This window comes from Heterocephalus glaber, unplaced genomic scaffold, assembly GCF_053883595.1.
Source record: "Heterocephalus glaber isolate CG9 unplaced genomic scaffold, H.glaber_assembly_v1.0 deba00001547, whole genome shotgun sequence".
Taxonomy (NCBI): Eukaryota; Metazoa; Chordata; class Mammalia; order Rodentia; family Bathyergidae; genus Heterocephalus; species Heterocephalus glaber.
The window spans coordinates 5,627,156-5,641,229 of record NW_028258340.1 but is presented as its reverse complement, the minus strand read 5'-3'; the positions used below and the strand labels follow the sequence as shown (position 1 = coordinate 5,641,229).

The following is a 14,074-nucleotide window of genomic DNA, read 5'->3' as shown; positions in this document are numbered from 1 at the left end:
CCTCTCTGCAAGGGAATATGCTATATTTTGCAAATTGCAATTAAAGTTAACAAATTCTTTAAAGCAAACTGGCAGTAATCTCAAAAATTATCCAATTTAAACTGCACATCTTATTAAGACAATTTTCATTTATACCTTCAGATAGTTTGAAAAGTCAAACAGATTCTAGTGCTCCTAAGGCAGAGGAGGTGAGCCAATCCCAGTGCCCAGGAAGAGGCTCCCCCCCCCCGCCATTCCACCACTCCTAGGGCAGAGGAGGTGAGCCAATCCCAGCGCCCAGGAGGAGGCTCCCTGCCACCATTCCACCACTCCTAGGGCAGAGGAGGTGAGCCAATACCAGTGCCCAAGAGGAAGCTCCCCACCACCATTCCACTGCTCCTAGGGCAGAGAAGGTGAGCCACATGGGCACCAGCAGCACAACCCCCCCCCCCAGTGGAAATGAGAAGACATGTAAACAAGTCTCAAAAACAGACTTCTGGATCACCTACAGCAACCCCAAAGGGAGACGAGATGGAACAATCTGATACTCAACCACCTGGACTCCCTAAACTGGCAACAAGAGGATCTGGAAAAAATGAAATCAGAAATAATTTCTCAGATAACAGCAAAGATTGTGCCCATAGTGCAAGACATGATCAATAAATCTAGAGAAGACACAGATAAAAAAAATAGAGGAGCTGAGGAACATGATAGAATCCCAACATAGGAAACAAATGGAATCCATAAAACAGATGCAAGCAGATTTCGAGGAGATTAAAAATTCCATTGAAAGCCTATGTAGCAGAATGAACCAATGTGAGGACAGAATTTCAAATATAGAAGATAAGATTGCAATTAGTGACGAGGAAAAGAAAAATTGCTTTAAAATTGTAAGGGACCATGAAAAAGCAATCCAGCATCTGCTAGACAATGCAAAGAAGAATAACATAAGACTGACTGGAGTCAATGAAGAAACAGGAGAGAGGGCAGATGACATAAAAAAAACTCTTCACAGAAGTGATGGCAGAAAACTTCCCAAGGAGGGGAAAAGAACTTGACATACAGATAAGTGAGGCATATAGGACTCCAACTAGCCTTGATCAAAAAAAAATCTACACATAGGCATATAATAGTTAGGATTCCAGAAACCCAACGGAAGAATAAAATTCTACAAGCAGTGAGAGAAAAGAAACAAATCACATACAAAGGAAAGCACATCAGAATCACAGCACACTTCTCAAAACAAACCCTCAAGACAAGAAGAGCTTGGAGTGATGTATTTCAAGCCCTAAAGGCAAACAGCCTCCAACCCAGATTGATGTACCCTGCAAAACTATCTTTCAAAATTGAGGGAGAAATAAGATACTTTCATGATAAAGAGCACCTTAGGAACTTCATGAATACCAAACCGGCACTCCAAAAAATTTTAGACAATACCCTAGGAAAAGACAGTGAGGATCACAACCCCAGGAAGCCCAGCAGAATGAATTTGTTGGGTGTGACAAATTAAATGCAAAGGGGGAGAATCCAACAAAAAGAAAAAGTCATGACAAGGCTTTTAAAACTTTTGACTTCATCTCCCTAATGAGTGTATAATTCAATCTTGTTATTGTACTGATTAGTATTTTTCTGATTCTAGAGTTGCACACCTTTCCTTGTGCTATACTGGCTATTGATCATCTTCTTATGTCTACTTTTTAATTGGGTTGTCTATTAATGAGCTGTAAGAGTTCTTTATATATTCTGGTCATAGGTTACATGCATTGTAAATATGGTCTGTTGAAGGACTACTTTTCATTTTAATGATGTCATTTAAAGTTCTAAATTTTGATGGAATCTCATTTATCAATTTTTTTCTTTTATACATCATGTTTTTTGTATCCTAGGAAGTTCTTGCCTACCCTAAATTCATAAACATTTTCCCTTATAATTTCTTCTTAAGGTTTTATACTTTTAGGCTTTCATATTTAGGTTCATAGATCCTTTCAAGTTATTTTTCTGTATGGAAATAAAGTGTTGAGGTTAATTTTTTATATACAGATACCAGGTGTTCTAGTGCCATTTGCTGAAATCACTATCTTTTCCTCGCCTCTTGAATTGAGTTTATATTCTATAAAATGTTAATGTTAAATAATCTTTCAAAACTCAGTGGACCATATGTGTATGGTTCTGTTTCTAGATTCTCTGTTTTATTCCAATGATCTATATGTCTTTCCTTACATCAACACTGCCTTGATTACTGTAGCTTTAGAAGAAGTCTTAAAATTAGGTACTAAACATCTTTCAACACTGTTTTTTTTTTCTTTTCTAGGTCTTTTGTACTCCTACATAACTTTTAAATTTCAATATCCAATTCTTCATTTATAGCAAGTATACATAGACCTGAATTTTTATATATACTTTGTGTTTTCTAATCCTGCTAAATTCAAATACAAGTTCTAGGGGCTCCTAGAGATTTCTTAGTATTTTCTCTGTAGATGACCATTTTATCTACATATAAAGACTTTTCTTCCACCTTGCTAATCCTATCCTAATTGTGTCATTTTATCACCAGACTATTTTGGTTTGGGCCTATGTTTCAAAGTTTAATAGACAGATGAAGAGTAGGCATATCTGCCCTTGTTCCCCACCTTAGGGAGAAAGCATTGTAGCTTCTCCATTCATATAAGGTGTTTTTGTTGGAAGTATGGAGTGCATGTCTTTAATCTGTTGAGAAGGTTCTGTTCTACTTCTAGTCTCCTGATAGCTTTTACCATGAACAGCTGTAAAATTTAGTTTGATACTTTTTCTCCAACTAGTGACAGGATCATATGGCTTTTTCCTTTCCTCTGTTAAAATGATGACTTTTGGGGGTGGATCTTCCAATGCTGAACCAACACTGCCATCCGTATAATAAAACCACTTTTGACATACTGCCAAAAAAGAAAAAAAAAGTCAAACAAACCTGCTAGGTTTATAACAAAAAGAAACAAACAAATCTACAGTAGTTCCCAACTCTCTTTTCTATTCCCCAGAAGCTTTTTATGTATTTTTTCTGGTGCTAATTTCCATATTTCTAAAAAGTATGTCTATACTGTTTGTTTTTGACTTTTCTCTATAGGAGAACAAAATATTTCATTGCAAAATATGACTATAGGAGACCAGAATATCACACTTCAAAATATCCTTCTTTGGTATAAGGATGATTTTGAGGTGACTATTTTGAGAAAATGCAGACATAGTAGAAGCTCTGAAAATGGAGAATTTACTCTTTTTGTAAGGGAGATATACATATATAGGAAATCTCCATTTGTAAGGGTGTCTCCTTTTGTACCAGAAAAGAAAGAATGACTAAATCACTAGCAACTCTTTTCTATAATGTTGATTATCTATAATATTGCAGGGAAGTCAAATACTATCCTTATTCATATCCTTTGTGAGTAACTTTTTTCTCTTAGAAGCCCTCTCTTTATTTCTGGTATTGTGAGGTTCCAAATAAAGTACATTGAAAGTGACTCCTTCTCCCCCATTCATTATGCTGAACTCTTGTGGAGCTCTTGGAGTTTGATGACCCAAGTCCATCAATTCTGGGAAATGTTCTCATATTATTTCATATACAATACAGGAAATTGTCACTTTTGGAAACTCATTTGCCTTTTGTGCCTGTTATTTTAAAAACTCCTTTTGCCTCTTGGTTCCAATTTCCAGTAAATTTCTAGGACTGAATATTCCAACTTTTTAATGAAATTTCTTATTTTTAATATTTTTAATTTCTGAGACTTCATTCTTAATCTCTTATGATACTGTTACCAGGTTTTGGGGTGCTGAAGTCTCCCTCTAGAGGTGGTTTCAAGGTTCTTTCTGTCCTGAGCAAAGAATTAGTTAAGACAAGCACGAACTATCAAAGTTTTATTAGAAGTAAGAAAAGGAAAAGGAGTGAGTGTGGGCCAAATGAAAGTAGAAAAAGAAGTACACCATACAGCATGGGGGGAGGCTACCATGCAAGAGCGAACACAGTGGCCAAAATCTCAATGTGATCTGTTCTTTTTGTATCACCTAGTCGTCAGGGCAGCCTGCTTTGCCATGCCCTTATCTCCTGTCTCAATACAAGTCAAATTCCTCTACTTTCTGCATTCTCATTCATTCTCTCTCCCCTCACTCTCCCTTTTTTTCTCTTTTAATCTCTTTTAAACGTTGGCTTTCCCAAAAACATTTGGTGATCCTTGGTGGGCCATTCATATTTAAAACTGAGGTAACAAGAAGTTGATTTGGAAGCATTATGTACATGGGTTTTGTTTGATTAAATAATCAAATGGCCAGACAGATTTTTCATGGAAAACCCCAAAATGTCAGTATTTATGGATTAGCTCTCTAAGGGAGTTCAGTCTCATCAGCAAATAGCCTACCAGTCACTTTCTGTAGTATGTCAGGCTGGCTACATTTGTTCTGAAGCTGAGTGAAAGTGAGAAGCAGGAGTTTCATCTTTGCTCTGCACACTTTCACTCAATCCTCTTTTATGATCTAACTTCTCATTCTTATCCTCTCTTAGATGTAAATCCAAGCCCAAAATCTCTCTGATTCAGATAACCCAAAAAATACATCTATCCCTTGTGAGAGAGAAGAAAGGCAGGAATAGTAACCTAGAAATCTAATCATTCCTGCTACTTTTACTCCCCTGCCTGTTCCTGTTTGTAATGTCTAGTGCCTCTAATTCCAAGCATTTTCAGAGCCTTTCGAGGCAAACTGGTTATATCTCATCACTGTGCTAAATTAACCTTCCTACACCCTTTCCCCATATATGTTGTGGTTTGAGATTAATTTTATTAAAGGTGAAATTTGTGTTTCTCTTTTTTAATTCTTATGTTTAGAGAGAGTTTTCAAGAAAAAAAGAGTAGACTTATTCCATCATGTTAAAGTAATATGTCTCCTAATTTTATAGACTCAGAAACCAAGACAGGTGGGAGATGAAATGAGTTCTCTTCTGTTAGTTCCATTGTTGCCATAACTAATTAGAAATAAGTCATTTAATTATTAATTCTATACAATTGTCAGCACATGATATTAAAATAAGGTCCAGCAGGTGACATTTACTAAAGTACTACTTTCTTTTCTTATTAAATATATACTATACATTCATCCACTGTAACCATTCTTGGCAAAGTCACAAATGACCTCCATGTTGCCAAAACAAATGGTCAATTATTAATGCTCATCTATTCAACTCACCAGGAGCACTTACAGTATTGATTACTCCTTCTTCCTTAAGATGCCTTTGTTCACTTGGCTTCAAGAACACTATTCTTATTTTTCCTCATACCTCAATGCTTCCTCATTTTGTATCCTTTGGCTCTTCCCCATTTGTTGAACCTGTAAACATTAGGAGCATCCCAGAGCTCTGCTCTCAGATCACTATTCTGCTCCCTGTGTTCTCTTTCCCTAGATGATTTGATTTGTTTCATTCCCTTAAATACCGTGACAATTTTGCTTGTCTTTTGTTTTTGTTTTGTCATATTGGGGATTGAACTCAGGAAGTTCACACTGAGCTACATATCCAGTCCTTTTTTGAAAGATATGGCCTCACTAAATTGCAAAATTGCCCAGGCTGGCTGGGCTTGAATTTGTTATTCTCCTGCCTCAACCTTCCAGAGTACTGGGATCAGAGTTATGAGCCACCATGCTGAGTAATACTGTGATAGTTTTATACACCAACTTGATTGAATCAGAGCATATACAGATATCACATTTCTTGATATGTCTTTGGAGTGTTTCTAGATAACAGCAGCACTTGAAGGAGGGCATGGAGGTGCATGCCTGTAATCCCAGCACTCGAGAGGATGAGGCAGGAGGATTCCCAGGAGTTTTAGGGTAGCCTGATCTACATAGTGAGTTCAAGGCCAGTATGAACTAAATACATAGCAAGATCCTGTCTTAATAAAAAACAAGAAGGGGCTGGGGATTTAGCTCAGTGGTTCTGCCGCTTGACTCGCAAGCTTAAGTTTCCAAATTCAAATGATAGGATAAACCTGAACAAATGAAGGGGACTATGTGTGTGTTTTTTTGGGGGGGGGCGTTAATAACAACTTGTCTTTTACCGTAATAAATTTTTTAAAATTAAAAAAAAACAAGAGAAAGGAAAAAAAGAGTAGCATTTGAATCAGCAGACTCTTTAAAGTAGACAACATCCCTCCTGTTATAGTTTAAATATGAAGTATCACACAAAGATTTATGTACACAATCAATAGATTAATCCATTGATGTGTTCACAGCTGAATGTGTCATTAGGAGGTGGGGCCCAGTTGGAGGAAGCAGGTCACAGTGAGGTATGCCTTTGAAGGGTATACTCTAACCCTAGCCCTTCTTCTATCTCTGGCTCCTTCTCCTCTCTGTTTTCCATTCCTCTGCCATGCCCGTCCACAACGATGGTTCTATCTTGGTGTCAGTCTTCCATGGATTTAAACCTCTGAAATGAACCTTTTCTCTTTTAAGCTGCTTACATCAAGCATTTTGTCCCAGTAACAAACAGCTGACTAATATAACTTCCCAGTGTTGGTGGGCATCATCCTTCCTATTGAGAGCCCAAATGGAACACTCCTGTTCTTACATGAGAAAAAACAGGACAAACCAAAAACTAACTACTTTTCTTGGATGTATCAAAGAAGTGAGGTTTCAAAACAAGCCACTACCTCAAATTCTGAAAAGAAAAGTGCATCCAATACCTGTCTGCAAGCAAAAGAAGCTGCTAGAGCCATAAACTGCAGGGGGTATGTAACTGATAATTTTGACAAAACTGCTGGAAGGTGACTGTGGAATAGCACAAGAGGGACCAGTTAGAGGCTCCCACATATTTGTATACTTCACTCACCTCTAGAAATTCCAGCAGGTTCTCATGGATAAAATCCAAAAAAGAGTCTTCCAGGCTCTGTCAAAGGAAGAAGAAGATTAGTCATTCTCGACATAAACCCAGAGCTTTTTCCATAACTAATGCCTACTCTGCCTGGTAAAGGAGACTTTTCCAGAGCCTTAGCTTGGTGATTCTTCTTATGCCACTTCCCTTTTGCCTTCCTTTCTCACCCAAGAAATAGTCAGGAGGGATAAGGGCTTCAAGGAAATAGATTTATAAAATGTAGGGGAAGAGGCACACAGAAGAAACTTTCAGGAAGGTCAGTCCTGAGATATGAATCACTAAAACACAGAGACTTAAGTGGAACAGTATAGAAAGTTTTATCTTCCTTACAACTTACCACCACACAAATAGCGTTCCACTAGAATAAGTAACTCAGTCTTTATTATATGATACAACGTGTCTAGGGTTCAACAAAGAGATTATCAGTCATGCTAAAAGGAAAAGAAAACAATCACAGTCTAAAGAGATAAAGAAAGCATAAAAAACAGACTAAAATACGACAGATATTAGAATCATAGGACTGAGTATTTTGTTTTAAATATGTGATTGTTATATTAAGGGGTATAATGAAAAAAATAGATGTCATGTAAAAACAGATAGGTAATCTATTTGAAGAAAAGAAACTCTAAGAAATAATCAAAGAAAATGCTGAAACATTAAAATGTTATAACAGAAATGAAGGATACCTTTGGTGGGTACATAGGAAGATTCAACATCACCAAAGAAAGGATCAGTGAAGTTGAAAACAGGCCAACACAAACTTCCCAAATTGAAAAAAAAAAGAAGTAAAAAAAAAGAGGAACAGAATATCCAAGAATGATAGGACAATATCAAGAAGTATAATACATGTGCAATTGGAATATAAGGAAATAAGAAAGAAAAGGGGACATAAAATGTTTGGAATAATGGCTGAGAATTTTCAAAAATGACAGAAACCACACAAACCACAAAGAAATCACGAGTGGCATGCACTTGTAACCCCAGTAGCCTGGGACATGGAGGCAATGGGATGGCAAGTTTGTGCCCAGCCTTAGTGACTTAGGGAGATCCTGTCTCAAAATAAAAAATAGAAAAGGGCTTGAGGTGTAGCTCAGGACAAAGCCCCTATGTTCAATCCTCAGTACCAAAAAATAAACAAATACATAAAAACAAAATCCCTTCATATCTAGGCATATCATATTCAAGTTGCAAATGAAAAATGTCAGAGAGAAAATACTGAGAAAAGCCAGAGGAAACAAAACACTTTACCTAAAAAGCACAAAGACAAGAACCACAGACTTCACATCAAGATCTATTCAGATGAGAAAAGAGTAGCATTAAATATGTAAAGTGTGGAATAAAATTCCACCAATCTAAAATTTTAACCTTCAAAAATTAAGGAGAAATAAAGACTTTTTCACATAAACAAAACTTGGGGAATTCATCTTCAGCAGGACTACCTTGCATGAAATTTTCAAATAAGTGCATTAAGCAGAACTAAAATTATCTAGTTCAGTTGAATCTATACAAAGAAAGGAAGAACATCCACACACAAATAAACGAAGTAAAATAAAATAATTTTTCTTAATTTTAAATGCTCAAAAAGATACTTATTTTTTAAAGCAGTAATGGTATTGAATAACATCGGTGTCACAGCATAGGAAAGAAGAATAGAGAAATCTCTTATAATGAACCTGTACTGTACATGGAGAGGTATACTGTTATTTGAAGGCAGACTTATATTTGTTAAAAATGTATATTAAAACTCCAAAATAAACAATAAAGATTCTAAAAATAAATATATAAGTACTTTTAGAAAACTATGATGGATATACTAAGAGAAGAAATAAAATGGAATCATACAAAATTCTCAAACTAGAAAACCATTCAAAGGGAAGGGGAAAAGGAAACAGAACAAATGCACTCACAAGAAAACAGGTACAAAGTTGGTACAAGGGATATTAACCCATCTATATAAAAATCATATTAAATATTAATGGTCTACAATTAGAAGATATTGTTAGAAATTTGAAAGACACATGCGCCAATGCTAGGCATGGTGATGCATGCCTGTAATCTCAGTAGTTGGGAGGCTGAGGCAGAAGGATCACCTTGAATTTGAGGCCAGCTTGGACTACATAGTGAGTTCAAGGCCACCCTGAACCACATAGTGAGACCCTGTCTCAAAAACAAACAATCAAACAAAAAAAAGATACACACTTCAAATATAAAAAGACTTTAGTCTTTAAAAGCAAAAAGAGATAGAGAAAATATACCACATTAACTCTAACGAAAAGAATCTATAAAAGCTGGGCACAGTGGTGCACACCTGTGATCCCAGCATTCCAGGAGGCTGAGGCAGAAACATCACAAATTTGAGCCCAGCTTGGGCAACTCAGAAACTTAGTAAGACCCTGTCTCAAAATAAAAAATAAAATGGGCTGGGGATGTAGCTCAGTGTGAAGGCCCTAGGTTCAATCCACACTACCACAAAAAATAGAAAAAAGAAAAGAAAAGAAAGCTGGGCAGCCTATGTTAATTTTAGATGGGGCAGATTTCAAAAAAAAAGAAGTGATTACTAAGAATCAGGCATTACATAATGTTAAGGAATTCAGTTTTCCAACAGGACATAATAATGTTTAATATGTACATACTTCACAAGAAAGCACTAGAATTATGAGGTCAAAATTGATAGAAGTAAAAGGAATAGACAAACCAATGTTATAGTTGGATAACTCAAAACCTTCATGTTAGTAATTGATAAAATCAAGTGGGCAGAAAATCAGTAAGAACATAGAAAACTTGGACACCGCTATCAATCAGCTTGGTCTGATGACATTTATAGAATAAAACAATAGCAAAATATATATCTTCCTCAAACTTGCATGGAATATAGTATTTCCCAAGATAAACACAACTCTAAAAGAAGGCAAATCATACAAAGTATATTCTCAGGCCACAGTGGAATTAAGGAAGAAATCAATAAGAGCCTTTTAATCTCTCCAGATATGTGGGAGATTAAACAGATTTCTAATTAAGAGATCAATGAAGGAGTTTCAATATTATAATATAAAAAACATTTGAAATAATTGAAAACACAGCAAAATTGAGATACAGCAAAAAAATTATTAAAAAGAAATGTTTCAAATCAAGGAGATAAACTTAAAATTTAGTAAACAAGAAAATGATTTAAGCCTGAAGTAAGCACAAGACATAGTACAAATAGAACAAAAGGATTGGAGATAAAGTTCAGCAGTAGAGGACTTATCTAACATGCATGAGGCCCTGGATTGGATCCTCAGCACTGCAAAAACTAAACTAAAATGAAAACAGAGCAAAAAATGAAATTAAAAGCATGAAGACAATAAAAAAACCAATGAAATCCAAAGCTAGCCTTTTGAAAAGATCAATAAAATTATTAAATTTATAATTATGCCAGTCAATAAAAGACAGAAGACACAAGATATCAATACCAGAAATGAAATAGAGCTGTCATTACTGAACATTTGGCTAGTAAAGGATAAGAAATACAACAAATATTCTATGTACACAATTGAATAATTAAATAGGTCAATTTCTTAGAAAGGAAACTACCAAAACTCATTCAAGGAGAAATAGATAACATGAATAACTCCATATGTGTTGAAGAAATTTAACCAATAAAAAATCAATTTGAAATAAAAGCACCAGACCCTGATTGTTCCTCTGAACTTTTATCAAACATTTAAGGAAAGAGATGTTATTCATAATATCTTCCAGAAAATAGCAGAATAACCATTTCCTAACTCATTCCATGAGGTCAGCATTACCCTAACATCAAATCAGGTAAAGGTATTACAAGAAAAGAACAGTCATTATCTGTCATAAAAATGGATGAAAATACTTTCCACAAAATATTAGCAAATTAAAGTATAAAAAGAACTATATATATGATCAAATATTTTAAGTATAGCCGAGATGGTAGCGCACACCTGTAATGCCAGCACTCTGGGAAGCTGAAGTCGGCATATCAAAAGTTTGAGCCCTGCCTAGGTAACTGGGTGAATTTGCAAGACTCTATTTCATAATAAAAAGGGTTGGGGATATAGCTCAGTACACAGGCCTTGGGTTCAATCTCCAATACTGTAAGTAAGTAAATAAATAAATAAACAAAACCCCAGGTACATAAGGTAAATTCAACATTCAAACACCAGTCATGTTATTCACCATATCAATAGGCTAGAGAAAAAACATCTTATGATTAAGCCAAGTGTGGTAGCACACTCCTGTAATCTCAGCACTCAGGAGGCTGACGGAGAAGATCGCCACAAGTTCGAAGCCAGTCTGGACTACATAGTAAGTTCAAGGCCAGTCTGAACTACATAGCAAGACCCTGTCTCTAAAAAACCCAAACAAAAGAAAGTCATATGATCATATCAAAAACTATCCATTCCATTCATGATAAAATGTTTCAGGCCACTTTGAGGGCTATTTTCTCAAGTAGATAAAAAACATCTGTGAAACAAAACAAAGCTATAGCTAACATCACCATAGTGAGAGATTAGGAGCTTTCATTCTAATACTAAGAATAATACAAATATGTCCTCTGTCATTACTCCTATTCAACACTATACTGGAAGTCTTAGCTAATTCAATAAGGCAAGAAAAAGAAATAAAAGGCATACAGGTTGAAGAGGAAGAAATAAAACTTTCTTAGCACATAAATATCTATGTAGCACATTGCAAAGAGTCTCCAACAACAATAATAAAATTCCCTGGAACTAATAAATAAACATTAAAAGGGCACAGAATAACAGGTCAATACACAAAAGTCCATTGCTTTCATATATATCAGCAATGAACAGTTGTAATCTAAAATTAAACACCCCCAACATTAAGTACGTAGGTATAAATGTAACAAAAAAATGTATAAGATCTGTATTTGAAAAACTACAACAAAATGATAAAAGAAATAAAAACTATCTAAACAACCAGGTAGTTTGTATTTAGGAACTGAAAGTTTCAATATTGTTAAGATGTGACTTCTTCTCAATTTGATCTATGTATACAATGAAACCTCAATCAAAATTCCAGCAACCTGTTGTTTAGATAGCAGCAAATAGTTTCTAAAATTTATATGGAAAGGCCAAAGACCTAGAAGACTCAACATAATACTGAAGAGCAACCGGCTTACTATAAACTATTTTAATAAAGAGAGAATGGTATGGGCAAAGGACCAGACATACAGATCAGTGGAACAGAACAGAGAACCCATTAATGGAGCCACACAAATATAATAATTGAGTGTCCACATAAGCACAAAGGCAATTCAGTGAACAAAGAATGTTTTCAACAAATGATGCTGAAATGCATGAATATCTATATGCAAAAAGAGTTGACACAGGCTTTATATATTAAACAAAATTAACTCAAATTAGATCATACATGTAAATATTCCAAAACTATAAAACTTCCAGAAGTAAACATAGGCATAAATCTATGTGGTCTCTGGCTTGGAAATTAGCTTTTTGAGGCAATACCAAAAGCATGATCCATGAAATAAAAAAATTGGTTACATTGAAATTTATTAAAATTAAAAACTGTTATACGAAATATTATCAGTCCCCAAAAGGTCTGATTATTTCTTGTCCTCAATGAACAGTTACCCTGGTAACAGGCCAGGGGTCCATTTGGGGAAATCTGGAAGGAAGATTAAGAACATAAATTTTCAGTAGTGCACTCAAGTCCCTCCTCAAGGGAACAGAGTGTCCCTGTCATTCAAGGGGTTCTGGGTTTGCAAACTGGCCCAAATCCAGGAATTGATTGAAGGTACATGTTTCTGTTTTTATGATGCAACTTAGACTTTTGTTCACTTGACTGGAACTTTTCTGCTTATACAGATAAAGAATGTACCAGGCATTCTATTTCATGTCTAGAGACATCATGATTAATTAGCCAATGTCATAGGTCTGTGAGAGGCAGACTATTCTGATTGCTGCTTTGACTCTATTGTGCATTACCTACACCCACCTTGCCTTTGATGGTTGATTGCCACTTCTTGGCCTTTGCAACCTTGGAATCCATTCTCCTTGCATTAAAGTTTTCTAGTTGAGTGGCTCTGGTTCCCAATTTAAAGTCTGGCCTATAAAGAAAAGTGATCATGGAGCTCTGTGAGGATGCTGAGACTCCTTTCACAAATTTATTTCTCAATGCATTGGGAAAAGGCACATCTTCTAGACCCTCCTAGTGTAGACATCTAGGTATTAAATGACAAATCCATTCTAACATTTCAGACCCCCTAAGACTTTGTATCCCTTTCCCTGCATCAATACCAGGAAAATTTGATATTTCTAATTTATTAATGAAGGATCATCTCTTGATCATCTTTTGATCCTCTTTCTGCCAACCAATAAAACCATGTGTTAGAATCCTTTCTAACTCTCTAGTCTGCCATACATGCAGACTCTCAGCTCACTGAACCCGTATCATTAAATTTAGCCTGATCTAACTTTATGTTCATTTCAATATTATTCCACACCTTTAATATCCATTCCTATACATGTTCTCTGGATTTCTGTTTTTACAAATTAAAACACTCAAATAGTTCTTTGGGAATGTAGAGCACCTCCTCATAGGTCATACTTTGTAACCTCACCTCTAGGAGCCTACTGGGACCTGAATCTAGTTACAGATCTATACACAAAGAGAATGGAGGTGGTTCCTAAGTAGAATAGGTATTGTCTTATATGGCAACTGCCTTGGTGAAGGTCATTAATGTTTTCTCAGATAATGCAAGGTTAACCACTCAGATGGAGGTATAAAAAGCCAATATCATTGTGGTTGAAAAGGATAATTCCACAGGCAATGAAAAGGCTGCTTTCACTGCTTACAGAGAGACCACTTCCAACTGCAAAGAATACTAATCAGAATCTAGGGGCTCAGTGACCTCAGGTTCATCAGGGTCTTCTCATACATTCACATTCCAACCGACGGGATCCTATTCTTTCCCTAGAAATGCCTGCACTTTAACAGGAGATATCTTGAAAAGCTGGGAATACAACTTGTCTTGTAATTCAGCCAATAAAAGGATAAAGTCTTCCATTTGATTTTAAGCAATGAAAGCCCAGCAGTTATAGGAAATAAGGGTCTCATTTAGGGCCTACCTAAAAGTTCTTGGTTCATTTATACAGTTCTTGAGCTGGGAAATCAAATCCTTGAGCTCTGTTGCTGTTGTTGCTGTTACTGCTGTTGTTG

At 35.8% G+C, this 14,074-nt stretch overlaps 1 long non-coding RNA gene across 1 annotated transcript; it reads right to left on the bottom strand.

The window, feature by feature from the left end:
• Positions 1-2,497: 2,497 nt before the first annotated feature.
• LOC147824328 (uncharacterized) lies at positions 2,498-13,100 on the bottom strand. The gene is made up of 3 exons (XR_015442459.1): positions 12,851-13,100; positions 6,821-6,877; positions 2,498-2,891 (listed from the first exon to the last, which is right to left on the bottom strand). It is a non-coding gene; the product is annotated as an uncharacterized LOC147824328 (long non-coding RNA).
• Between the last annotated feature and the right edge of the window lie 974 nt (positions 13,101-14,074).